The sequence below is a fragment of the Sciurus carolinensis genome, chromosome 7 (assembly GCF_902686445.1).
Source record: "Sciurus carolinensis chromosome 7, mSciCar1.2, whole genome shotgun sequence".
Lineage (NCBI taxonomy): Eukaryota > Metazoa > Chordata > Mammalia > Rodentia > Sciuridae > Sciurus > Sciurus carolinensis.
This window is the reverse complement of record NC_062219.1, coordinates 114,301,402-114,327,997: the sequence shown is the minus strand read 5'-3', so window position 1 is coordinate 114,327,997 and position 26,596 is coordinate 114,301,402. Positions and strand designations below refer to the sequence as shown.

The following is a 26,596-nucleotide window of genomic DNA, read 5'->3' as shown; positions in this document are numbered from 1 at the left end:
TTTGTTATAGTGAAGATAATAATTGAACTCATTCTGTTTATTATGATAATATTGTTAATGTCCTCATAGGGGCTATTTGGTCTAGGGTTGCATACTGTCTGAACTGGGCACTGCTAATATTGATTTCCTCCTTAAAGAAAAGGTTTTGGAAACCTATAGGGTCACTATAAACCTATGGGGGGGGGATGCAATACTCCAGATCTGCACTGCTAGAGGGGAAGATACATGAATAACATGAAAAAACAAGGGAAGAAAATGATCCAAACAAATCTAGATTCTATATTAATAGAATCCAGTGACAGTATGGTAGAAAAAATGTCAGAAAAGGACTTCAGATTTCACATGTTTAAGATGATTTGTGAAGCAAAGGATGAGTTAAGAGAGCAAATGCAGGCAATCAATGATCATAACAATAAGCAGTTGAAAGGGCAATTGTAGGAAGCAAAAGATCATTTCAACAAAGAAAGACTCTCAAAAAAAAAAAAAAAAAAAAAAAACAGAAATCCATGAAATGATAGAAACAATAAACCAAATAAAAAACAATGGAAAGCATCACCAACAGATTAGACCACTTGGAAAACAGAACCTCAGACAATGAAGACAAAATATTTAATCTTGAAAATAAAGTTGCCCAGAGAAGATGGTAAGAAATCATAAACAGAATCTCCAAGAACTATGGGACATGATGAAAAAACAAATTTAAGAATTATCAGGATTGAGGAAGCCACAGAGATACAAACCAAAGAAATGAACAACCTATTCAATGATATAATATCAGAAAATTTCTCAAGCCTGAAGAATGAAGTGGAAAATCAAATACAAGAGGCTTACAGAACACCAAGTGCACAAAATCACAACAGATCCACACCAAGGCATATTATAATGAAAATGCCTAACATTCAAAATAAAGATAGAACTTTGAAGGCCGCAAGAGAAAAGCATCAGATTACATATAGAGCGAAACCAATACGGATAGCAGCCTACTTCTCAACCCAGACTCCAAAAGCAAGAAGGGCCTGGAACAACATATTTCAAGTTCTGAAAGAACATGGTTGCCAACCAAGAATCTTATACCTAGCAAAACTAACCTTCAGATTTGAAGATGAAATAAAATCCTTCCATGATAAACAAAAGTTAAAAGAATTTACAAATAGAAAGCCTGCGCTACAGAATGTTCTCAACAAAATATTCCATGAGGAGGAAATGAAAAACAACAATGGAGGTCAGCAAAGGGAGGAACTACCGAAAGAAAAATCCATTCAAAGGAGAAACCAAGTCAAGTTAAAAACCAAAAATAAGCCCAAATGACTGGGAATACGAATCATACTTCAATAATAACCCTGAATGTTAATGGCCTAAACTCATCAATCAAAAGACACAGACTGGCAGAGTGGATTAAAAAGAAAGACCCAACAATATGCTGCCTGCAAGAGACTAATCTCATAGAAAAAGACATCCACAGACTAAAGGTGAAAGGTTCAGAAAAAACCTACCATGCACATGGACTCAGTAAAAAAGCAGGGGTTTCCATGCTTATTTCAGACAAAGTGGACTTCAAGGCAAAGTTAGTCAGAAGGGATAAAGAAGGACATTTCATACTGCTTAAGGGAACCATAAATCAGGAAGACATAATGATAGTAAATATTTATGCCCCAAACAATGGTGCATCCCTGTACATCAAACAAATCCTTCTCAATTTCAGGAATCAAATAGAACACAACACAATAATTCTGGGTAACTTTAACACACCTCTGTCACCACTGGATAGATCTTCCAAACAAAAACTAAACAAAGAAACCATAGAACTCAATAACACAATCAATAACCTAGACTTAACAGACATATAGAATATTCCACCCATCAATGAGCAGATTCACTTTCTTCTCAGCAGCACATGGAACCTTCTCGAAAATAGACCATATGTTATGCCACAAAGCAGCCCTTAGGAAATGCAAAAAAATAGAGATACTGCCTTGTGTTCTATCACATCATAATGAACTGAGAGTAGAAATCAATGACAAAATAAAAAACAGAAATTACTCCAACACCTGGAGACTAACTAATATGCTATTGAATGAAACATGGATAACAGAAAACATCAGGGAGGAGATAAAAAAAATTCTTAGAGGTAAATGAGAATGACAATACAACATATCAAAATCTCTGGGACACTATGAAAGCAGTACTAAGAGGAAAATTCATTGCATGGAGCACATTCAAGAAAAGAATAAAAAGCCAGCAACTAAATGACCTAACATTACAGCTCAAAGCCCAAGAAAAAGAAGAACAGAATAACACCAAAAGTAGTAGAAGACAGGAAATAATTAAAATCAGAGCTGAAATCAATGAAATTGAAACAAAAGAAACAATTCAAAAATTGACAAAACAAAAAGTTGGTTGTTTGAAAAACTAAAGAGTCGAACCCTTAGCCACACTAACAAAGAGAAGGAGAGAGAGAAAACTCAAACTACTAAAATTCATGATGAAAAAGGAAATATCACGACAGACACCACTGAAATACATAGCATAATGAGAAGCTACTTTGAAAATCTGAATTCCAACAAAATAGAATCTACTGAAGGCATCGACAAATTTCTAGAGACATATGCTCCTCCCAAACTGAACCAGGAGAACATACACAATTTAAACAGATTAATATCAAGCAATGAAATAGAAGAAGCCATTAAAAATCTACCATCCAAGAAAAGCCCAGGACCAGATGGATTCTCAGCTGAGTTCTACAAGACCTTCAAAGAAGAACTCATTCCAATACTTCTCAAAGTATTCCAGGAAATAGAAAAGGAGGGTACCCTACCAAACTCATTTTATGAAGCTAATATCACTCTCATACCCAAACCAGGCAAAGACACATCAAGGAAAGACAATTTTAAACCAATATCCTTGATGAATATAGATGCAAAGATCCTTAACAAAATATTGGCAAACTGTATCCAGAAACATATCAAGAAAATTGTGCACCACGATCAAGTGGGGTTCATCCCAGGGATGCAAGGCTGGTTTAACATCCTTAAATCAATAAACGTAATTCATCATGTCAATAGACTTAAGGATAAGAATCATATGGTTATTTCAATTGATGCAGGAAAAGCATTGGACAAAATACAACACCCCTTCATGCTCAAAACACTAGAAAAAATAGGGATAGTAGGAACATACCTCAACATTATAAAGGCTATTTATGCTAAGTCCATGGCCAACATCATTCTTAATGGAGAAAAACTGAAAGCATCCCCTTTAAAAATGGGAACAAGACAGGGATGCCCTCTTTCACCACTTCTATTCAACATTGTCCTCGAAACTCTAGCCAGAGCAAGTAGACAGACTAAAGAAATTAAAGGGATACAAATAGGAAAAGAGGAACTTAAGCTGTCACTATTTGCTGATGACATGATTCTCTATTTAGATGATCCAAAAAAACTCCTCCAGAAAACTTCTAGACCTCATCAATGAATTCAGCAAAATAGCAGGTTATAAAATCAACATGCATAAGTCTAAAGCATTTTTATACATAAGTGATGAAACATCTGAAAGGGAAATGAGGAAAATAACTCCATTTGCATCAAAAAAATAAAATACTTGGGAATCAATCTAACCAAAGAGGTAAAAGATCTCTACAAAGAAAACTACAAAACATTGAAGAAAGAAATTGAGGAAGACCTTAGAAGATGGAAAGATCTCCCATGTTCTTGGATAGGCAGAATTAATATTATCACAATGACCATACTTCCAAAGGCACTATACAGATTTAATGCAATTCCAATTAAAATCCCTATGACATTTCTCATAGAAACAGAAAAAGCAATCATGAAATTCATCTGGAAGAACAAAAGACCCAGCATAACCAAAGCAATCCTGGGCAGGAAGAATGATGCAGGGAGGTATCACAATAACAGACCTTAAACTCTACTATAGAGCAGTAGTAACAAAAACAGCATGGTATTGGCACCAAAATAGATAGGTAGACCAATGATACAGGATAAAAGACACAGAGACATACCCACATAAGTACAGTAACCTCATACTAGACAAGGGTGCCAAAAACTTACAATGGAGAAAAGATAGCCTCTTCAACAAATGGTGCTGGGAAAACTGGAAATTTATATGCAGTAAAATGAAACTAAACCCCTATCTCTCACCCTGTACAACAACTCAAAACGGATCAAGGATCAAGGAATTAGACCTGAGACCCTTCACCAAATAGAAGAAAAAATAGGCCCAAATCTCCATTATGTTGGCTTAGGACCAGACTTCCTTAACAAGACCCGCATAGTGCAAGAAATAAAAGCAAGAATCAATAAATGGGATAGATTCAAACTAAAACATTTTTTCTCAGCATAGGAAACAGTCAATAATGTGAAAAGAGAGCCTACAGAGTTGGAGAAAATCTTTTCCACACACACCTCAGACAGATCACTCATCTCCAAAGTTCATAAAGAACTTAAAAAACTTTACACCAAAAATACAAAGAACCCAATCAATAAATGGGCTAAGGAAATGGGCAGACACTTCACAGAAGAAGATACACAGGCAATAAACAAATAAATAAAAAAAGTTCAACATCTCTAGTAATTAGAGAAATGCAAATTAAAACCACCTAAGATTTCATCTAACTCCAATTAGAATGGCTATTATCAAGAACACAAGCAATAATAAGTGTTGGCGTGGATGTGGGGAAAAAGGCACACTCATACATTGCTGGTGGAGTTGCAAATTGGTACAGCCACTCTGGAAAGCAGTATGGAGATTCCTCAGAAAGCCTGGAAAGGACCCACCATTTGACCCAGCTATCCCACTCCTTGGTTTATACCCAAAGGACTTAAAATCAACATATTACAGTGATGCAGCCACATCAATGTTCATAGCAGCTCAATTCACAATAGCTAGATTGTGGAACCAACCGAGATGCCCTTCAATTGACGAATGGATAAAGCAACTGTGGTATATATACACAATGGAATGTTACTCAGTCATAAAGAAGAATAAAATCATTGCATTTGCTGGTAAATGGATGAAGTTGGAAAATATCATACTAAGTGAAATAGGCCAAGCCCAAAAAACCAAAGGCTGAATGTTTTCTCTGATAAGAGTATATAACAATGGGGGGTGGCAGGGGGAAGAGAAAAATGAAGGAACTTTGGATGGTGTAGAGGAAAAAGGGGTGGGAGGGGGTGGGAATGGAAAAACAGTAGAACGAAACAGTATTACCCTATTTCTATGTATGATTACATGAATGGCATGAATATACATTGTGTACAACCATAGAAATGAAAAGTTGTACCCCATTTGTGTACAATGAATTAAAATTTGTCTGTAAAAATAAAAAAATATTTTAATTAAAAAAAAAAGACCAAGGGTATTGAAATAAGAATAACTAAGGAAAAAAAAAAAAAAAAAAAAAAGAATAACTAAGGTATTCTCAAGATTTGCAGAGACATCCCAGTGCCAGCTCTCCAGACCCCTGGAGTGGCATCTCCTAGTCTCCAGTCCTGGCCCTACAGCTTCTAGGAGCAGTGGAGCAGAGCACCAGACCATGAGGCCAGCCCCTAAGAAGGAGCAATGACTTCATGGGCACTGAATATCCCCCTTCCAGTATCACAGGGTCTGATAGAAAAAGAGGCTGAGCAGCAAATGGAAATTGTCCCCTCGAGTGATAAGGACCTCTCCAGAGCGTCTCAGAGCCACCTCTCCAGAGCGTCTCAGAGCCACCTCTCCAGAGCCACCTCACAGAACCAGACGTGAGTGGCTCATGGGCTCATGATGAGCCAGACGACAGTTTGACCAAGACCACTGCAGTACGCCCATCTCTCGCCCCCGCCCAGTTCTTCCTGTTTCCACCTAGAGCTCGTGTGAGTCCCGCCAAGCCAGGCCTGAGACCTACGATCTCTCCTTGACTCCCCAACACAGCTGCATGCATTCAAGTTCCTTTCCTGCTCTTCCCCTTTACCTTTTCTGTTTGGTTTTGGGGCAGGCGGTCAGACCTGACTTGTCGGGACTCCTGGATTTGGGCCTGAGGACTTCAATAATGCTTAGAAAATAAAACTAACAAGAAATAAGCAACTCTGGGATCATTAAAAGATGATATTGAAAATGAAACAAAGTACCACACACACACACACACACACACACACACACAATATTTACAGGGTCAGGAAACTTAAAATCTGGACCTCAATTTTACAGACGGCCATGGGTTGACTCTACTGTGGGTCAAGGGGAGTGGGTAGAGAAGCGAAGCCTTAACTCAGTTCCCACCTTTGTTAATAAGTGCTTATGGAGAATACCTAAATCAGGAAAATCAACAAAGCAGTATACACTCTGGATAATTTTTTTCTTTTTTCATCTTATAAAAGTGTAGAGGTCACTCCTCGAAAGAATAGATAAAAATGTGAAGTAAATTCCTTCAGGGGAACGGGGACCAAGGCAGAGAGTGGTAGAGGGGGCTGCTTTGGTTTTCCTAAGATTGTTTCACTTTTAAAACAACCGCAGCGCTCCCACTCTCAAATGGCTTGCTCAGAAGAACATTTTAGGACTGCTGGCTCAAAGCAGGGAGCTTCTTTCGTCTGTTTTCTTCGTTCTGCCCTCTGATTCATCATCACATTGACCCCAAAAAGAGGGTGTCAACTATGTCTGTCCAAAAGCACATGAGATGCCCTTCCCCCACCCCTCGAGGACAGAGTAGGATTAGGGTTTATTTGAAGCTTCTTTGAACTGCTAGGCGAACAGCGAGGTCTTGTTTCATTGTACGTTTCTTTGATTTTCAGCCACATTGAACACATGTATACATATTACTCATTCTTTATTCTATGACAAATTATTTGTTCTTATCCTCGGCCCCCCTTTTTTTTTTTTTTAATGGTAGTGGGGATGAAACTCAGGGCCTCACAATTTCTACCAAGTGTTCCATCACAGAACCACATCCCCAGCCCTCAGGGTCTCACGGAGTTGCCCAGGCTGGCATCAAACTTGTAATCCTCCTGCCTCAGCCTCCCAAGTGGCTTGGATTATATCCTTAGCTTTTGATGAAATTAAAATATCTGCTGGATTCTTACTTATTTAAAAGAAAAAGATGGTTAAGTCCTAAAGCTATTGACACTTTCATCTGCAATGTAAGATGGAGATCCTTTTCCTCCACTGTCAGACACTTCTAAAATTCATGCCATGTTTGGAAATATCTGATGTTTCACTTTCATACATTGGGAACTAAAGATATTTCCTTTAAAGGGAGAAAGAAAAACAAAGCTGGCTGTGAAGGTTCCTGCCACCAGGCAGCCAGCTGAGCGCGGGCTGACAGAGAACAGGAGACGCTGATGGGCTGAGCTCTAGCTCACGGACACGGGCAAGTGGGACAGGCATCCTGAGAATCCCAGGTGGTCGGTCCAAGCCTTGGGGTCATGGGGTGGCGGCAGACAATCTGGGGGTCCCCGACTCTGGGGGAGGGGCCTCCGCAGTGGAGGACTGGGTGGTGCAAGGCTTCTCCTATAGGCACGAGAAGGCTCGAACCTCTCTAGCAATTAGAGAAATGCAAATTAAAACTACGCTGAGATCCCATCTCACTCCAGTCAGAATGGCAATCAAGATTACAAGTGACAATAAATGTTGGCGAGGACGTGGGAAAAAGGTACACTCGCATTGCTGGTGGGACTACAAATTGGTGCAACCACTTTGGAAAGTAGTGTGGAGATTCCTCAGAAAACTTGGAATGGAACCACTGTTTGACCCAGTGACCCCACTCTTCCATCTATACCCAAAGGACTTCAAATCAGCATACTACAGTAACACAGTCACATCAATGTCATAGCAACTCAATTCACAATAGTTAAACCGTGGAACCAACCTAGGTGTCCTTCAACAGATAAATGGTTAAAGAAACTGTGGTATATATACACGATGGAATATTATTCAGCCTTAAAGAAGAATGAAATGATGGCATTTGCCCATAAATGGATGGAACTGGAGACTATCATGCCATGTGAAACAAGTCAATTTCCAAAAAAACCAAAGGCAAAATGTTCTCTCTGATATGCGTATCTAACACATAATGGTGGGGGGGATAGAAGTTCACTGGATTAAACAGAAGGGAATGAAGGGAAGGGAGGGGTGATGAAATGGGAAAGACAGTAGAATTAATCCACATTACTTTCCTATGTTCATATATGAATATGTGACCAGTGAAACTCCACATCAAGTACAGTCACAAGAACGGGAAGTGTCAAACGCACTCTACTGTCATGTTTATCTGAAAAGAACAGATAAAAAAATTTTTTTAAAGAACTAGAAAACAAACAAATAAAAAAAAATGGCTCCAACCATAGGGGTCTTGGAAGAGTAAGAGGAGGTGAGGGAACCCAGCCAGGCTCACAGGGAGTACCCATGGGCCTGCGACTAGGCAGGGGCTTGGGGCAGCCACTGCTGCTGTTCCTGAAGGAGAGGAGCGAGTGGAGAAGGAGGAATTCAGAACGTGGAAGCGCGTCCATTCACTGGCTCTCTTCTAACTCTCCTCTTTGAACTGAAGGTCTTCCCAGTACCAGTCCCTTTTTATTCCTTAAAATGTCCCCTTCTCACCAGATTCGGTCTTCCTTTTCTATCTACCCACTCCTTTCCCCGCTGGACAGAGAAGGACGCACGTCCCCGTGGAGAGCCCTAGGACTGCGGGCTCTGCCCTCCTGAAGGCTGGTGCACAGGGGAGACTCCCAGACGCGCTGGTCGGCTGCAGAGGGAAGGATACCTGAAACACCCGTGGATCTGTCTGCGCTGGTATGTGCATGTGCATTCCTGGGGGTTAGACATGGAAGGTGCCCAAGGCTACAGCCTCAAACCTGGGTGCCCCAGCGTGGACGTGAACCAGGAGCATGAGTCTGAAGGTCAAGGAAAGTGGTGAGCGGTGACAACCAGATCAGTGTGCAGAGACAAACAGGGTAAAACACGGGTAAGCAGATGCCATTTCCAATAGGTACCACGCCACTCCCGGGAGAGAAGCTGCCCCTGCCCCACTGCCCCCCAGGTCAAGGCCAGATCCCACCCACTCCACAACGCAGGACACGGGGGGGCTACCAGCATCAGGAGCTTGGTCACAAGCAGGCCACACAACAGACGCACCAGGAAACTGCCCGCAGCAGGCTGGAAGGGAGGAGGAGGCTTGGTCCCACTAGAAGGAGAAGAGGGTAGGAGGATCCGGGATAGGGAGAGGAGCCCCTGGACCCAACATGAGGCCGGAGACTGTGCAGGACCTACCCCAAACCCACCAAATAGGGGTGGTGGTAGAGTAAGACACAGCAACCTCCTGGAAAAGGATCATGGAAACCCAAGGATCCTGGGTGGAGGGAGAGGTTGGCCAAGAGAAAAGAAATGGCCAGAGTTGTCATTTCCCTGGTGACACTGCTAGGGGGCCGTAGCACGGAGCTCCATTGGGTGGGGAGCATAAGGCCTTGGGGACCCAAAGCAGAGCAGAGGGGACGGGGGAGCTCCCAGGTGGGTGACGGGCAAACCTAGTGGAGCTGCAGCAGTGCCTGACGGGAGCCTCCGGCCAGGAGGCAGCACACCTAGGTCCTGGTCCTCCTGCGACCCGAGACAGCCGAGTGACTTCAGACAGGACATTTGCATTCTCTGGGGTTTGTTTTCCTCGACTGTCAAATCAGTCCTGAGAGAAGAGCCCTTTTGTGCCTGTGTTGCGTCCATTCCTGAGCTGCATCGTGGAGGAAGTTGAGAGGTACTCCTCCATCCCTGCCCAGCCAGCTCTGAGGCTGAGTTCCGGGGACCCCCTTCAGGTCCCTATGTCTCCCTGCTCTCCCGCTTCCTGTACCAGAGGCCAGTCTCCTCCCAGGAGGAAGCCAGCATGGAAATGAGGCTGCCCTGCTTCTTCCAAGCCCTCTCCTTCCAGAGCCTGGCGGACTCTGACTCTTTGAGGTCTGACTAACCCTTATGCCCCTCTAGTCCCCAAGGAGAGCAGGAGGTGGGGTTGAAATGACACACTTGCCTCTCAAAGTCCCTGGCAACGTGTCCTGCAGCAGTTTTCAGATGGAATGAGCCCCAGTGCGTTACAACGCTCGAGAACCATTAACGAAGCATTCCCAGGCGGGCCGCCCCAGCAGCCTCCCGAAGCATCCCTGCGTCTCACAGGCCTCCGGACAATGGCACCATACTAAATACCAACATACCAAATGCCACATTTTGCATTGTATTTGGAGACAGGGTCTCACTGAATTGCTTAGTGCCTTGCTTTTGCCGAGGCTGGCTTTGAACTCAAGATCCTCCTACCTCAGCCTCCCGAGTCACTGGGATTACTGGTGTGTGCTACGACACCTGGTTAAGACTTTAGTTAAATTGGTGCATTATACCTGGCTCTTTGTGCCCCTGGTACCCAGCAGAGCAGACCTGAAGACCCCAGGACCCCACACCCTTGAGGAGAACAGCCGAGACGCCATGGTCAAGAACCTCTGCTCTCTCCTGCGCTGGAGAATCTTGACAGTCTTCCCTGGTGCATGAGGATGCTTGTCACAGCCGGTTTTTAAGTCAGCTAGCAAGTTCAGATAAAGTTTGTGCAGATCATAGGAATGAAGGTTTGAACTCTTCAAATTCCAATGGTGAGAGAAATCCACATTTTCTATTCTGAGAGATTATGCAGGGGAGAGAGAGGATAGAATTTTAATTTTATGGACAGAGGTAGAAAAAAAGGGTCTCAAGAAAAATGGAAAAAACGCATTTGCAATTTAGAGTTTACTGGTCATCCAACTCCAATTTCCACACTAGTCTGCACCTCTGACTTAACTGGGGATTATTTTTTAAATGCAAATGTCCGGGCCACACCCAGATCGATTACATGAAGCCCATTGGAGCGGAACCAGGCAGTCCTTTTGAAACCACAGGTGATCTCACTGTGCACACAACCTGGGGGCCACCGGTCGAATTTAATTTCCACAAAAGCCTTGTGAAGCCGTTGCCACTATCCCCTTTGACTGTGAGGACGGGAGCGCAGGCGTCTCGGTGGTTTGCAGAAGGGTTTCCTGGGAAATCGTGGCACCAGGACCCTCGCGGCCCAGCACTCATTCTAACGCAGGTGTCACCCTCTGGCTGCACAGGAAGCGGAGCCAGGGGTCTTCTGTAGCACTGAGGAGGGGGTCTCCGTGGCAGCACAGAGACCCAGGTGATGGACAGGCTGCTCCTGCCCCCTGCTGGCCTGAGGCCGCCATGACCGCGAGAGTGCGTGCGTGCGTGCGGCCCCGCCAACGCGTTTGCCCTCAGCTCTGCAGTTTCACACAGTTGCTTATCTTGCCTGAGCCGCGCAGTGTCCCAAGAGCACCCTCCTCCCACACTCTGCCTACTGCCAAAAGCTCAGTCCTTGTCCCCGATGCCAATTCAATAAGGAGGATATGGTTTTGAGAAAAATGAAAAAGAAGTTCAATTGCTTTACTAGCAAAGGAGAGACAAGGGACTACTGTCCCGGAGGCTGTGATTCTGCCCATTAGGAGGGACAGGGGGATTCTAAAGGAGCTCTTCAAAAACCACATTCTAGGTGTGCCTTGACCGGTTCCCGGGGGCCCTGATGGTATGTCAACATTCACCTGCTAATTGGGAGCTATTCACTTCCGGGATCCTCTGGCAGATCCCTCTTTCGGTGGAGCACCGGTGGAGCACCGATAACTCAGGGTAATCTGTTCCCTGCCCCCAGGTTAGTGGGGAGAGAGGGAGAAGAGGAAAAGGAAAACATATACCTGTTAAAAATAAGCCTCAGAGCTATATTCAAAAGGTGACGTGGACCACTGTTCCACGCCTCCTGTGGCCTTCTGTCCTTCTCACCTGCTCTTTGGTATGGTCCTCTCTCTCCTGAAGACAGTAAGCGCTGGGATGTGGAGGTGACTGTCTTCTCTCCAGTCAACAGTCTCCATGCAGGGAGGGGTCTCGGATTCTGACGGTGCTGACTGCTCAACACATGGACCTTCAGTTCTGTTGGGAGTTCAGGTGGATTCCTAAAAGTTCCCCAGTCCTAGAAGGGTGACTCTTCCAGGTGCCGCTGTCCCCCTAATGGAGCTTAGCATGGCTCTGGGAACTGGGCCCTGGGAGGTGCCCAGGGAATGGGCCTTTGGGTCACTGTCAGGGAACGGAGGAAACAGCCCTGGGTGGCACCTGTTTTCTCTGGAATCTCACCCTACTAATCTTTCTGGAAAACATTGGTACCTTCTTCCCCCCAACCCTGAGACTCAGATTTGAGAAGAAACTAGGGAAGCAGAGACCACAGTAGTGCTCTCCCTGCCCATTCCTCCCTGAGTACCTCTGCTGGCAGAGGGAACTCGGTTCCTCTGTAAAATAGGAATATCGCCTCCTCTCTCCCATCAGGTTCCTGAGGTGAATAACTCTGGGTGACTAGAAACATCTAAACTTAGATGTTTTTTCCTGGGTCTCTGTTCTGGGTTCTCTGCAGATGTTCCCACTAACCGGAAGAATGCCCAGGACCAGGCAGGTGTCTCAGACCTGAGTGGATCTGATCTCTTTCTCTCCCAGTACCTCCCCTCACCCCCAGACACACACACACACACACACACACACACACACACACACACACGAGTCCTGTACAGCTTAGTGTCAATTCAGTGTCCTCCAGGAGCCTGAGCCAGGTGTGGAAGGTGCAGCCCTATTGCAGGTGAAGACCCTAAATGGAGGGAGCCTGGTGCACAGTTCTTGCTGGACAAAGGGGACAAGGACTCTAGAAACTGAAAAAGATTCGGAGGGTTTATGACAAAGGGTCCAGCAATTTGAAAGTCATTTGTCAATTTCAAGTTCCACTCAAATTTGGAATAGACATAAGCTTCTAGCAAAATAGACTCAAATTTCATAATTATCAGATTTTTATATTTTGTAAGAGGTAAATACAAGTACCATTTGAGTCAGCTTTTTTTTTTTTTTCCTGCTGTAACCAAAAGACCTGACAAGAACAATTTTAGAGGAGGAAAAGTTTATTTGGGTCTCAGGATTTCAGCGGTCTCAGTCCGTAGATAGCTGACTGCATTGCTCTGTACCTGAGATGAGGCAGACCATCAGGACAGAAGGGTGTGGAGGAGGAAGGAAGTTCAGGACATGACAATCAGGAAGCAGAGACAAACTCCCCACGCCACGGACAAAATATATACCCCAATGCCCACCTCCTCCAGCCAAGGCACGCCCTACCTGCCTGCATTACCCTCCCCCGACCAGTGAATCCCTATCAGCAGATTAATGCACTGGTCGGGTTAAGGCTCATAATCCAATCGTTTTACCTCTGAGCTGTCTTGAATCATCTCACACATGAGCTTTTGGGGGACACTTCATACCTAAATCATAACAAGTGCCTTAAAGGATTTTTATAAGTGTAGAATTTTTCTGTTTTTTCCATCTTTACCACTACAAGGATTTTAAACTTTTGTATGAGGAACCCTAAGTATCCTTATTTTGATTCTAATTAGCACACTTGTGGCTCTTTGGTAGTGAGACCATTGAGACAAGTCTGGCACACGCAAGATACTGTTGCATGTTTCGTTTCACACCAGGTCCACTTTCCACACAGGTGTCCCCTAGAAGCTCACATGTGAGACAATGCAAGAAGATTCAGAGGAGAAATGATTGAGTTGTGAGAGCCTTAACCCAATCAGCGAATTAATCTCCCATAGGATTCACTGAGTGGTAACTGAAGTGGTAGGTGTGGCTGGAGGAGTTGGGCATTGGGACGTGGCTTTGGGTATATATTTTGTATCTGAGAAGTGGTGTCTCTCTCTGCTTCCTGACCACCAGGTGAGCTGGTTCCCTCTGCCACACTCTTCTGCTATGATGTCTTCCCTCATCTCGAGCCCTGAGGAATGAAGCCAGCCTTCTATGAACTAAGACCTCTGAAACCGTGAGCCTTCAAATAAACTTTTCCTCCTCTACAATTGCTCTGCTTGGGTCTTTTAGTCACAGCAGTGAAATAGCTGACTAAAGCTCCAGGTTCATCCTTTTACTTCCCATCCGCCCTCTTCTGAGGTGTGCAGTCCCCTCGGGATCTGGGCTGTGGAGCCCATGACTCCCTCACCAGCCTGGAGACCCCACCTCTCACTGCCTCACCCTCTGCCCTCTCAGACTCAAAGAAAAAACTCTCAGGTTTTATCATTCAAGACCACTACAGCTTTGGGATCTCTGCCCCTTGCTTAAGACACATGAATGTATTTTGTCTAATCTCTACCATGTCAGGGTGGGTGGGAAAGAAAACATCTCCACCTCCCAAGATCATTTTTCAGGAATTGAGGAAGTGATACCATGTATTCTCAGATCCCAAGATTTCTATGGGACTCTTGGCCTAGTCTTGGGGACTGGGGACAGGTGTGCACCTATCTAGGTCTCCCAGATCACTTCTTCTTTTTTTTTTTTTTTTGGTGGTGCTGGGGATCGAACCCAGGGCCTTGGGCTTGCAAGGCAAGCACTCTACCAACTGAGCTATCTCCCCAGCCCCCCAGATCACTTTCTTCATTCCTACACTCTTCTCCACTAGCTTAGAGACTCCATATTTAGTCCAGGGCACAGGGGTAGGCTGGAAGACCTGCTTCTCCTGCACCACACACGCACTTGAGAAAATTTTTACTCAACTCACTGAGTTCCCATTTAAGTAAAATAAAATCCACCCTTTTAAGTGTATTGTTAGATGAGTTTTGAAAACGCTTATGCCCCTGTGTCAGTCACCACTCTGAAGACAGAGAACCTTTGCAGCACCCTAGAAAGTTCTTGCGTGCCACTTTGCCCTTCCTCCTACTGTCCTTCAGTAGATGAACAGGTGAGTAGCATTTCACAGTGGAATGTAACTCGGCAATAAACAGACTGGACCACTGATAAAAGAGCAACGCGTGTGAATCTCAAAAACATTATCCTGAGCAAAGTTGAGAAATACAAAAAAATGCATACTGTATAATTCCACATTTATGAAAATCTATTATAGGCAAAGATTTTCTCTAATGTTTTCTTCTGAAAGTTTTCCAATTTGGACTTTCACCTTTAGAACGATAGTCCATTTTGAATTGATTTTTTTTTCTGTGGTATGAGGTAAGGATCCTATAGTTCTAGCACCATTTGTTGAAGAGATTTCCTTTTTACCCATGGAATTTCTTGGGTGGTTTTGTTGGCAATCACTTGTCCCTCCAGGCGTGGGTCTATTTCTGAACTATCTTTTCTGTTCCATTGATTTAATTAGTCATCCCACTCCAAAATCACAGTGTCTTGATTTCTGTAGACTATGGTAAGTCTTGAAATCAGTTGGTATGAACCATCCAACTTTGTACTTTGTTTTCCAAATTGTTTTGGCTACTCTGCCCTCTGCATTTCACAAGTTGAGAATCCTCTTGTCGGTTTCAACAAAAATGTCTACTGTGATTCAGGGAGAAATGATTGAGTTGTGAGAGCCTTAACCCAATCAGTGGATTAACCCTGATAGGATTCATTGAGTGGTAACTGAAGTGGTAGGTGTGACTGGAGGAGGTGGGCATTGGGGCGTGGCTTTGGGCATATATTTTGTATCTGATGAGTGGAGTCTCTCTCTGCTTCTGAGTTTATACAGTTGACTCTCTGTATCTGCAGGTTCTGCATTCATGAATTGAATCAAACCAAATTCAAAAATATGCAAAAAAATATTTCATCTGTACCAAAGATGCGTAGTGTGACAGGCTGACAGATTTATCTCCATGGAAATGTTACAGGCCAGACTACATGGGCAATGACTAAACAGACTCCATTTGCTCTGAGACTCCATGTTATGTAGGAAATGAGCTTCTCCCATGGGAACGCCCCACCTCTGTGCCCATCATCATTTACTTAGCATGACATGTTTAGCAATACAAAATGACAATTCTTATATAATGAAACATTGTTCTCTTTTGATTCCTATTTCTCCTAAACAATGCACCATGTGAAAGGTAATGTCAACAATGATTGTTTGGATGTTCGTGACCATTCTTTAGTTTGTACCTGAGTAAGGTCGTTTTGACCCACTTCCTCCTTTGCTGATGATTTCATGATGTTAGTTTGTAATTTCAAATCATGGCAACAGACACTTATGATTGATGTGATTTTTGGTATAAGAACCCCTGCAACTCTATGGTCGGGGCTTTTCTCCCAGTAGCCATTTTTTGGGCATTGTGTGAGACAGTCAGCTGGCCAGCGTAATAGAGACTCTCAAATTTGGACTTCTCGGTGGTGATGGGTCTGTTCTTAAGTTGTGCCCCAAAACATGTAGTTTCTCATTCTTGTCATTTTTTTCTAAGCAATACAATATAACAACTATTTACACAACATTTACATTGTACCAGGTGTTATAAATGATCTAGAGATGATAAAGTATTATGGGAGGATGTGTGTAGGTTGTGTGCAAACACTATGCCATTTCATATGAAGGACATGGCCATGGGCAGATTTTGGTATGGGGTCAGGGAAGGGGCTTGGTACCAATATCTAAAGATGACTGAACATCAGTTTGGTGGAAATTAACATCTTAACAATATCATAGCTTCCAGTTCAAAAATATGGTATTTCTCTCCATTTGTTCAGATTTTCTTACATTTCTCTTAGTGTTTTGTAGTTTTGAATGTATAGGTATTAGAGATCTTATTTTGTTAAGCCATCCTCCTGCCTCAGCCTCCCCAGCTGCTGGGATTACAGGCGTGCTCTACCATGCTTGACGTGGTAAGTGCTCATTTTTCAAATGTTTTTCTCTATATCTTTTAAGATGATCGTATGGTTTTTATTTCTTTTTAATAGAGCAGTTTTCACTGACTGATTTTTCAAATGTTAACCCAACCTAGATTCTTGGGACAGAGTCCATCTGGTCATTGTGTGTTATCTTTTTACATATCATTGAATTCAGTATGCTGATCCATTGTTCAGGGCATTGTGCTCATGAGGTACTATCATTTTTCTGTCTTCTAATTCCTTTCTTTGTTTTCTTGTGTCAGGGAATTCTGACCTCATAAAATGAGTGAGGATTGTTTACTATTGCCTTAAAGAATTTAAGTTTGCTGGGGCTGAGGTTCAGTGGTAGAGTGCTTGCCTAGCATGTATGAGGCACTGGGTTCGAATCTCAGCACCGCATATAAATTAATTAATTAATTAAAGGTCTGCATCAACTAAAAAAAATTAAAAGAAAAGAATTTAAGTTTGGTATAGTTATTTCTTAAATATTTATGGATTTTGTCTTGCTAAAGATTATATTTGTCTTGAAACTAGAGACCTACATGACTTTACTGGTAAATCCTATCAAATATTTCCATGTCTGAAACTGTTACCTTTGTTATAATGGATCATTATATTTTAGTTAGCTTTTTCATTGCTGTGACCAAAACATCAGACAAGAACAACTTAGAGGAGGAAGTTTATGGGGGCTTAAGGCTTCAGAGGCATCAGTCCATAGATGGCTGACTCCATTTCTTTAGATCCACGGAGAGGCTGTGCCTCATGGGGAAGAGCCCAGTGTAGCTCAGCTCATGGCAGGGGTTGGGCCGCAGAGGGAGGGGCTACCAGCTAAAGGCTTGCGGGAACTACCCTCCCAGGGCACACCCCAGGGACCCGGCTCCTCCAGCCACACCACCTCTGCACTCAGTTACCCCAGTCAGTCCATTCAAACCAGGACAGAGTGAGTAGGTTAGTTTCTAACATGCGTGACACTTCCTTTTTTTTTTTTTTTTGTACCAGGGATTGAATCCAGGAGCACTTAACCACTGAGCCGCATCCCCAGACCTTTTTATTTATTTATTTAATTCATTTATTTTTAATTTAGAGACAGGGTCTCACTAAGTTACTCAGGGCCTCACTAAACTGCTGAGACTGGCTTTGAACTAGCGATCCTCCTGCCTCAGCCTCCGGAGCGGCTGGGATTACAGGCGTGCCTCCCTGTGTCTGGCTCAAAATACTTTTTAATATAGTATCTTAAAATTATATTCATTACACGAGCAACTTATGATTATATGTATATAAAGACTTTTTATTAAGAGCAAACATTGCAGACATTGGTTCCAGAGGGCAAGGTTCAGTTAGGATGAAGAAGTGCTGGGGATCTAGGGCGCGCCGTGGCAACTGTAGTTACTAATAATGTATGCGGTACTTCCCAGTCAGGAAGAGAGCAGGTCATAAATGCTCTCACCACAAAAGATGATGAGCAGTGAATGACAGCTGGATTAACTAGCTTCGTTTAATCATTTCACAGTGTATCAAAACATCATCTTGTGCACCCTAAATATATACCATTCTTATTTTATATATATATATATTTATTTATTCTCAATTAAAACTTTAATGAAGCTGGGACAATAAACATCGCAGTAGTGTTCAGCCCAAATTCCCTTCACCGTTCCTTCCCCAATACTAATCAAAGTCCTTTCCCCTAAAGTTACCCCATTATTAGTTTCATGTGTGATTTTCCAGACAATTCGTGTGTTTCTACAGATAAGGATTTATGTATACAAATAAACAGCTTCAAGTTCCTCTTACTTTATATGAGATGACGCTGCACATACTATTCTGCAGCAATCATTAAATTTAGTAAGATGCTAAAAAATAAAAAAGAAAGATTAAGAAAAAAAAAAAAGAGAGAGAGAGATGTTTGGAGATCTAGCCAGGTTCAAATACAAGCTGCGCCTCACCCTTTTTTAACTGCTACATGGTTCTGCGCAGAGGTTCCTTGAGGATGCTTCTGAAGGAGCCCAGAGTTCCAGCCCAGTTGCTGGCCCCAGCTCTTCCTGCAAAAACTCAACTTGTGACAGGGACTGTAGTGAGCCCCCCTCCAGAGGGCCAGCCCTGACCCGGGTGGGGTCTGAACCTCAGCCCAGAATCCCCTCCCTCCAGCTCCAGGCCCAGATGCTGAGGAAAGGGTGATTCCAGATGGTTCTAGCAGAGCCCTCATCTGGGATGCCGGAGGTCCCAAGTCTATGGGGCGGGGGATGCTTGCCCCGCTCATACTGGGGGCGCAGAGTGAGAAAGAGGCAGACCCACCCTTTGAGAGTTCCAGGTCACCCTGGTGAGTAGTGTGCGGCAAGAGGTGATTTGGGAGCAGGAAGGAGCCGTGGGCCGTAGCCAGAGAAGGGAAAATCAGAGTAGGAGGCAGAAACTGACACCCCTGTGCTGGGTGACAGGTCTCTTGGCCAGCCAGGGCGGCAGCCTTCCTCCCCACCAGGAGGGCGCCCCTCCCTGATTTGGTGAGTTAGGAGGTTCAGGGAGGGGAAGTTCAGTTCAGCTGGGCATGAGGAAACCCCATCCGTCCAGCTCACTGGCCTCTGCCTCGCGCCTGGTTTCCTGTCGTGTCTGTGGGTCAAACTCCAGTCAGACAATGACCCAGAGATTCCAGGCGGAAGTCAGGAGGCCTATTCTGCTGACATCACCAACTCACCGGGTCACTTAGAGCAGGCCCCTGACCCTATCTGGGCCTCAGCTCCAGATCTATTAAGAAGCAAAGTAGCTGGGTACAGGGATGCCCACCAGTAATCCCAGCCACTCGGGAGGCTGAGGCAGGAGGATCACAAGTTCAAGGCCAGCTTGGGCCACTTAGGAAGGCCCTCAGTAACTGAATAAGACCCTGTCTTCAAATTAAAATAAAAAAGGGTGGACTGGAGATGTGGCTCAGTAGTAAAGCACCCCGGGGTTCAATCTCCATGAACTTTCTGCGAGGCACCTGAGAGAACCAGCTTTGTAGACTGTGCCTCCGGTGCACCGGCCTTGTGCCCTGAACTGCCTTCCAGCTCTACAGCCCCAGGCTGCTGCCCCACCGGGGCCCTCCATGCAGAATCTGGTATCCCTGCTGTGTTCTTTAGTTCTTCCTCTTTCCCTTTCTTCTCTGCAGTCTCTGTCACCCCTGTTGTAAGGACTGCGCTGAGGCCCAGTGGGAGCAGGAGTCCAGGCGTGCGGAGTGGTCCGTGAATCTCTGCGGGAGCTCGCAGCACACAGAGCCGCGGGCTTGATTGATGGCACCCGATGGCTGCGCCTGGATTCACCCAGCCTCTCCAGCGACCTGAAACGCATCTCTCTTTATCAATCGCATCTTTTAAAAAAAATTAAATCTTAAGAATGCTTCCTTCATTCATGAAAGAGAAGCTGGAGTCTCTGCTTAGGCACCACCTGTGGGTGGAGTTGAGGATTCAGAAAGAAGGCCTGATGGAAGTTCCTGGCTCCGTTGTCCCCCACCTTAGTGATGTGCCATCTCCTGCTGGTCCCGCTGAGGAACCCTGCTCAGCACCGTCCCCAGCTCCCCCACCGTTGCAGGGACCCTCCCTTCACTTCCTTCCTGGAATCCTCCCTCCTTCCCTGCACATCCCTCCAGCACCTACCAGGTCCCCCAGGGCAGAAGCATAGCACAACCCACCAGGAGCCTGGGCTTGAAGACTGACTACCCTGAGGCTTGGGGTTCAGGGTCAGACCCCCAAGTGTCCCTGGGCTTGCCACCTGCCTTCAACTTGACTTTCCCTGGAGAGGCACAGGCTTGCCCTGCAAGAGGCAGTCACAGAGCAGGAGAGAGGCCATGGCCGGCCCACAGCTTCCTCCTGACCTCAGCTCCCCAGCAGGGGTGGACACAGAAAGGGCAGCTGGGCACTGGGGAGAGCGGGCATCCTCCACAGAGGCCTGGGAGCTGTGCTGGGTGGGGCTGCGTCCTCCAGACCCAGGTCGATGCCCACAGCTGGAGGCCTCCACCTCCTCAGCCCACAGAATCCGGCCTCCAATCCTTCCTCCGTGTTCTCCCTCTTCCCCGACTCAGGCCTGGTCACTTCTTCTCTGTTCTGTATCAGAGGTGCTAGAAGAGGCACACAGAACCAGACCCGACTCCCAGTGACCTCTCCCCTGGCCAGAGGTCCAGAGGCCCAGTGTGCAGCAATTTCTGTATGAGGCCCTGATCTGTGACCTCAATCACCAGGCTCCTAGGCACTCTTCTTCTTCTTCTTCTTTTTTTTTTTTTTTTAAGTTGTCAAGGGACCTTTTAGTTTTATTTATAATCGGTGCTGAGAATTGAACCCAGTGCCTCACACGTGCTAGGCAAGTGCTCAACCACTGAGCCACAGCCCAGCCCCCTCCTAGGCACTCTTAAAGACACAGAAAGTTTAAAAGGTTTAGAAAGTTTAAGAAGTGGTAGGGCAGATGCCCTCTATGAGGTGCTGGCTCCCATCCACTGAGATTCTATGAGAAAACAGCCTGGCGTCAGGAGGTGTCAGCACCTGTGTGCATCGGGCTAGTGCCCAGTAAGTTCTGGAACGCAGGTCCAAGCCTCCCTGTTCTCACTCTGGGACGATCCTGCTGCCACATCTTCATTGTCACCACGATTGGTCAGAGGGAGGAAGACTCCAGAGCTACTGGTATAAAATATACCACACTTCCAGAAACTCTGCCCCTGGACCATGGAAATCTATCCAAGGTGTCCAGGGCCCTCCAGGAACACTCTTCACTCCCTTTCAGTGCCTCCATTCACTCTGGCCTGCAGGTCATGGAGGCCTCTGCCCTGCCCTTGTCTCCTGGGAGGGCTGTTGGGAACAGGGCACTTGCACACACCACCTTACCTGTCCGTCTTCATGACCTACAAGCCTACAGCCAGTGGCTTCCTCAGAGATGGTTAAACAGATCAATTGCACATGCTGACCAATCAGGGAAGCCCGAGATTGCCGGGCATCTTCAGCACATGGTGGATGCTCAGGAGATGGGAATCTAATGACAGCAAACACCCCCACAGTGAGCTTGTTGGTATCTGGGTAGGGTCTGCCCATCCTTCGTGGGCCACATCAGCAACCAGTAAACATGGCTCTCAGGTTTTTATGGCTGAAAAAAAAAAAAGAAAGAAAGAAAAACAATATTTCATGACATGAACATTGTAGGAAATTCACATTTCAGTGCCTACAAGTAAAGTTTTATTGGGACACAGCTGTTCTCACTCACACGTGGTCTGCGGCTCTTTGCCCAAAACAACAGCAGAGACACAAAGCCCCCAAAGCCAAAAATATTTACTCTCTGGCCCTTTGCAGGGAAAGTTCACCAATGTCTAGTCAAGAGCAGAGACTCTCAAAGTGTCTGTGGTGAAGGACCTTTTTAAAAAATCTACAGTTAGGCCCCGGGCTGTAGCTCCATGGTAGAGCCTTTGCCAGCATCTGCAAGGACCTGGGTTGAATCCCCCGCACCGCAAAAATAAATAAATACCCACAGTTCATCAGTGACTGATTTTTAAACAGGATATAGCATATAAAAAAAAAAAAAAACTAGAAACATAAAATCAAAAAGCCAGGCATACCTATCTCACACCTGTAGTCCCAGCTACTAGAGAGGCTGAGGCTGTTGTGGGGCGCAACTTAAGAACAGACCGATAACCAAGGAGAAGTCCAAATTTGAGAGTGTTTATTAGCCAGCCAGCTGGCTGTCTCACACAACGCCCAAAAATGGCTATTGGAGAACAGCCCCAAGTGTAGGTTGCAGGGGTTTTTATACCATCAGTCAGTCCATCAATCACAAGTGTCTGTTGCTATGATTCAAAACAAACTAACATCATGAGCTCTAAAATCATAAGCAGAAGGGGAAGTGGGTCAAATCGACCTTAATTGGGTACAAGTTAAAGAATAGTTACTAACATCTAGACAATCGTTCTCTGACAGAGTACATTGTCCAAGAAAAATAGGAACCAAAAAGAGAACAATTTCACGTTATGTAAGAATTGCCGCTTTTCCTGAGGGAGCAGCTGGGTCGAGAGGAGCGTGGCCTTCTCCTCTCCTGACCATGGTGAGTGGAAGTCTTGGTGGCTGGACTTTCGCCTGTTCCGGAGCGAGAAGGGAGTGATGGAGGGTTCAGAAAACAAAATCTGTTGGAGAGGAATCAAGGACGAGCGTTCCAAAGGCATCTATTTCTGGGGGGAACTGGGTTGTGCGGCAACCCGGCAGCCATCTTAGGCAACGTGGGCGACCCAGCACAAGGGCGCGCCTGGAAGCTACTTGGGAGAACTTCGGTCTTTCTCAGAGGGACTTGAGGATTCTAGCTTTTATTGGATCCTAGAAAACTAGAGTTCCTTTGGAAATGAGAATCTTTGGGGCCTAAGAACAAGGCGTGTGCTCGACCCCTGATATCTGTGTACTCTGAAAAGGGGGAGTCATCTGGCAAAAATGTCACTTTGCCTGCTGTGTTCAAGGCTCCAATTTGACCAGATATTGTGAATTTTGTTCATACCAACTTGCATAAAAACAACAGACAGCCCTATGCTATCAGTGAATTAGCAGGTCATCAGACCAGTGCTGAGTCTTGGGGTACTGGCAGAGCTGTGGCTCGAATTCCCAGAGTTCGAGGTGGTGGGACCCACCGTTCTGGCCAAGGTGCCTTTGGAAATATGTGTAGAGGAGGCCGCATGTTTGCACCAACCAAAACGTGGCATCATTGGCATTGTAGAGTGAACACAACCCAAAAGCGATATGCCATCTGCTCTGCCTTGGCTGCCTCAGCCTTACCAGCCCTGGTCATGTCTAAAGGTCATCGAATTGAGGAAGTTCCTGAACTCCCTTTGGTGGTGGAAGATAAAGTTGAAGGTTATAAGAAGACCAAGGAGGCTGTTTTGCTTCTTAAGAAACTTAAAGCCTGGAATGACATCAAAAAGGTCTATGCCTCTCAACGAATGAGAGCTGGCAAAGGCAAAATGAGAAACCGTCGTCGTATCCAGCGCAGGGGACCCTGTATCATCTATAATGAAGACAATGATATCATCAAGGCCTTCAGAAACATTCCTGGAATTACTCTACTTAATGTAAGCAAACTGAACATTTTGAAACTTGCTCCTGGTGGACATGTGGGACGTTTCTGCATTTGGACTGAAAGTGCTTTTCGGAAGTTGGATGAACTGTATGGCACTTGGCGTAAAGCTGCTTCCCTCAAGAGTAACTATAACCTCCCTATGCACAAGATGATGAATACAGACCTCAGCAGAATCTTGAAAAGCCCAGAAATCCAAAGAGCTCTCAGGGCACCACGTAAGAAGATTCATCGCAGAGTCCTGAAGAAGAATCCATTGAAAAACCTGAGAATCATGTTGAAGCTAAACCCATATGCAAAGACTATGCGCCGGAACACCATTCTTCGCCAGGCCCAGAATCACAAACTCCGGGTGGATAAAGCAGCAGCAGCTGCAGCAGCCAAATCAGATAAAAAAGATAAGAAGGGGGCTGCAGGCAAAAAGCCTGTGGTAAAGAAGCACGGAAAGAAGGCTGTTGGTGTTAAGCAGAGGAAACCTGTGGGGAAAAAGGCAGCGCCCTCCAAGAAACCAACAGCTGAAAAGAAAACAGCCGAAAAGAAACCTGTCGCAGAAGAGAAAAAGTCTGCTGCATAAACTCTTAAAATCAGTTTTACTCCATAAGTTCAAATAATTTGGGACAGTTTATTTTGAATAAAGAGCTGGTCAAATACGCAGTAACAAAAAAAAAAAAAAAAGAATTGTCATTTTGTGTTGCCAAATGTACTATGCTAAGCAACTGTTGATGGGTACAGAGGCGGGGTGTTCCACAGGAGAAGCCTTTCCTGCATGACATGGAGTCTCGGGGTAAAATGGAGTCTGTTTGGTTGTTGCCCATATCGTCTGGCCTATGACAGAGGCAGTAGGATCACTTGATCTCAGGAGTTTGAGACCAGCCGGGGCAACATAGCAAGACCCTGTCTCAATAAAACTTTTAAAAATAAATGGAGGGCTGGGGCTGTCACTCAGTAGTAGACTGCTTGCCTAGCATGTGTGAGGCACTGGGTTTGATCCTCAGCACCACATATAAATAAAGTAAAGGTTCATGGACAACCAAAAATAAATAAATAAATAAAAGGAAATATCAAACATACAAAATACAAACCAAATTTTTATTAGATTTGGCAGACATAAAACTATCAACAAATGTAATCATAACAAACATGATGGGGGAAAACTTAATTATGAAACAATGCACATTGTTCATCTGCCAGTCTTCATAAAGGCGACTGATACAGTGGCTCAGCATTAAACCCATGCCCTCTCTCCTAACTAAACCAACCGTTAGAAGTGCAATAGCAGCTCTCCATATATTTAGGGTTCTCTAGAGGAACAGAATCAGCAGGAATATGATTATAAAAAGGGAATTTACTAGATTGACTTATACGACCAGAAGCTGGATAGTCCACAATGGCCATCTGCAGCTGGAGAGCTGCAAGAACAAGTAGCTCGCAGGCCAAGAGGCAGAAGTCCCAGAACAAGAGGGACCAACAGTGCTACCCTAGTCTGAGACCAAGGCTTCTGGAAACTCCCTGGAGAATCACTGGCAGTCTGCTTTGGAAGAGTGAAGAAGCAAGAGTCTGATATCCTCAGACGATCAAAGCAGCAATCAAGAACCCGTTCAAGAAGAGCCGAGCTTGCATCTGCATCTGCTTCCTTGTTCTTCCAGCTTGTATTCCATCCTATTGAACGGTGCTGCCCCTGCTTAGGGAGGGTCTCCAATTCAGTTCACTATCCCACATGCCAATCATTCCTAGACACACCCTCACTGACACCAGAAGTCTCTTAATCATTGGTATCTCTTAATTCAATCAAGTTGACAATTCAAATTAACCATTACAACCATATTAAAGGCCAACCAGTATGCCCATCCGGAACAAATACCCAGTCTGTCCGTGTTTAAAGATCTAAATGTGACAAATCAATTCTCTTCTTACTTGTTAACCCACCTAGTCCAAGAACTATTAATGGCACCAATTTAGGACAGTGTCATTCCCCTTAGGAAATAAGGTACAAAGAAATTGTGTTGATGCTTTGTTTTTTAAAAACACAGGTATATTGGTGGAAATAAAAGGAGGAATTTTAAAGCAGTTTCAACAAGGTTAATGTTTTTATTTTTAACTTTTACAAATGGAAGCAAGTAATGCTGTAACTTTTTAAAATTTATCTTCAATTCTTCAGTAACCAGTTCTAAAACTTTACTCTTTAAAGTTATAGTTAAATTCAAATTAGCTTTTCATAAATAAATAGATTCTGGATCTGGGGGTGTAGCTCAGTGGTAGAATGCTTGAGTAGATGCACCTCAGCCTGGGTTCAATCCCCAGTACCCAATGAAGGAAGGGAGAAAGGAAGGAAGGGAGGGAGGAAAGAAGGAAGGAAGGAGGAGGAGGAGAGAGAGAGATGAAGAAAAGTGGATTCCGGGTCTATGAATTTTTTCTCCTTTACCTTATTTTGACAGGAAACAAATTTCAAAACATCCTATCAAATTATTAAGGATTATCAAATGCCAGGGGTGGTGGCGCACACCTGTAATCCCAGCGACTCAGAGCAAATAAAGCTGCCATGTTGGCTTTGTCTGTCACTGGAAAGTGGCATTTAAGCTTTTCTCTCTGCCATAGATTAGCCACACATTGGGAAGCAAATATCTCTGTTGCATTTTTTTCAAGAACATTTTAGAAATTGTAGAGTTTCTTTAAAAAAAAAAAAAAAGTAGTTTGTTTTGGCTGGGAGAGGTGGCACACGCAGTTAATCCCAGCAGCTCAGGAGGCTGAGGCAGGAGGATCTTGAGTTCAAAGCCAGCCTCATCGAGAGCAAGGCCCTAAGCAACTCAGTGAGACCCTGTCTCTAAATAAAATAAAAAATAGG

General features: G+C 44.7%; 1 pseudogene; it reads left to right on the top strand.

Annotated features, from left to right (window-relative positions):
- Positions 1–8,806: 8,806 nt before the first annotated feature.
- On the top strand, positions 8,807–24,343 carry LOC124989304 (60S ribosomal protein L4-like; annotated as a pseudogene).
- Positions 24,344–26,596: the final 2,253 nt, after the last annotated feature.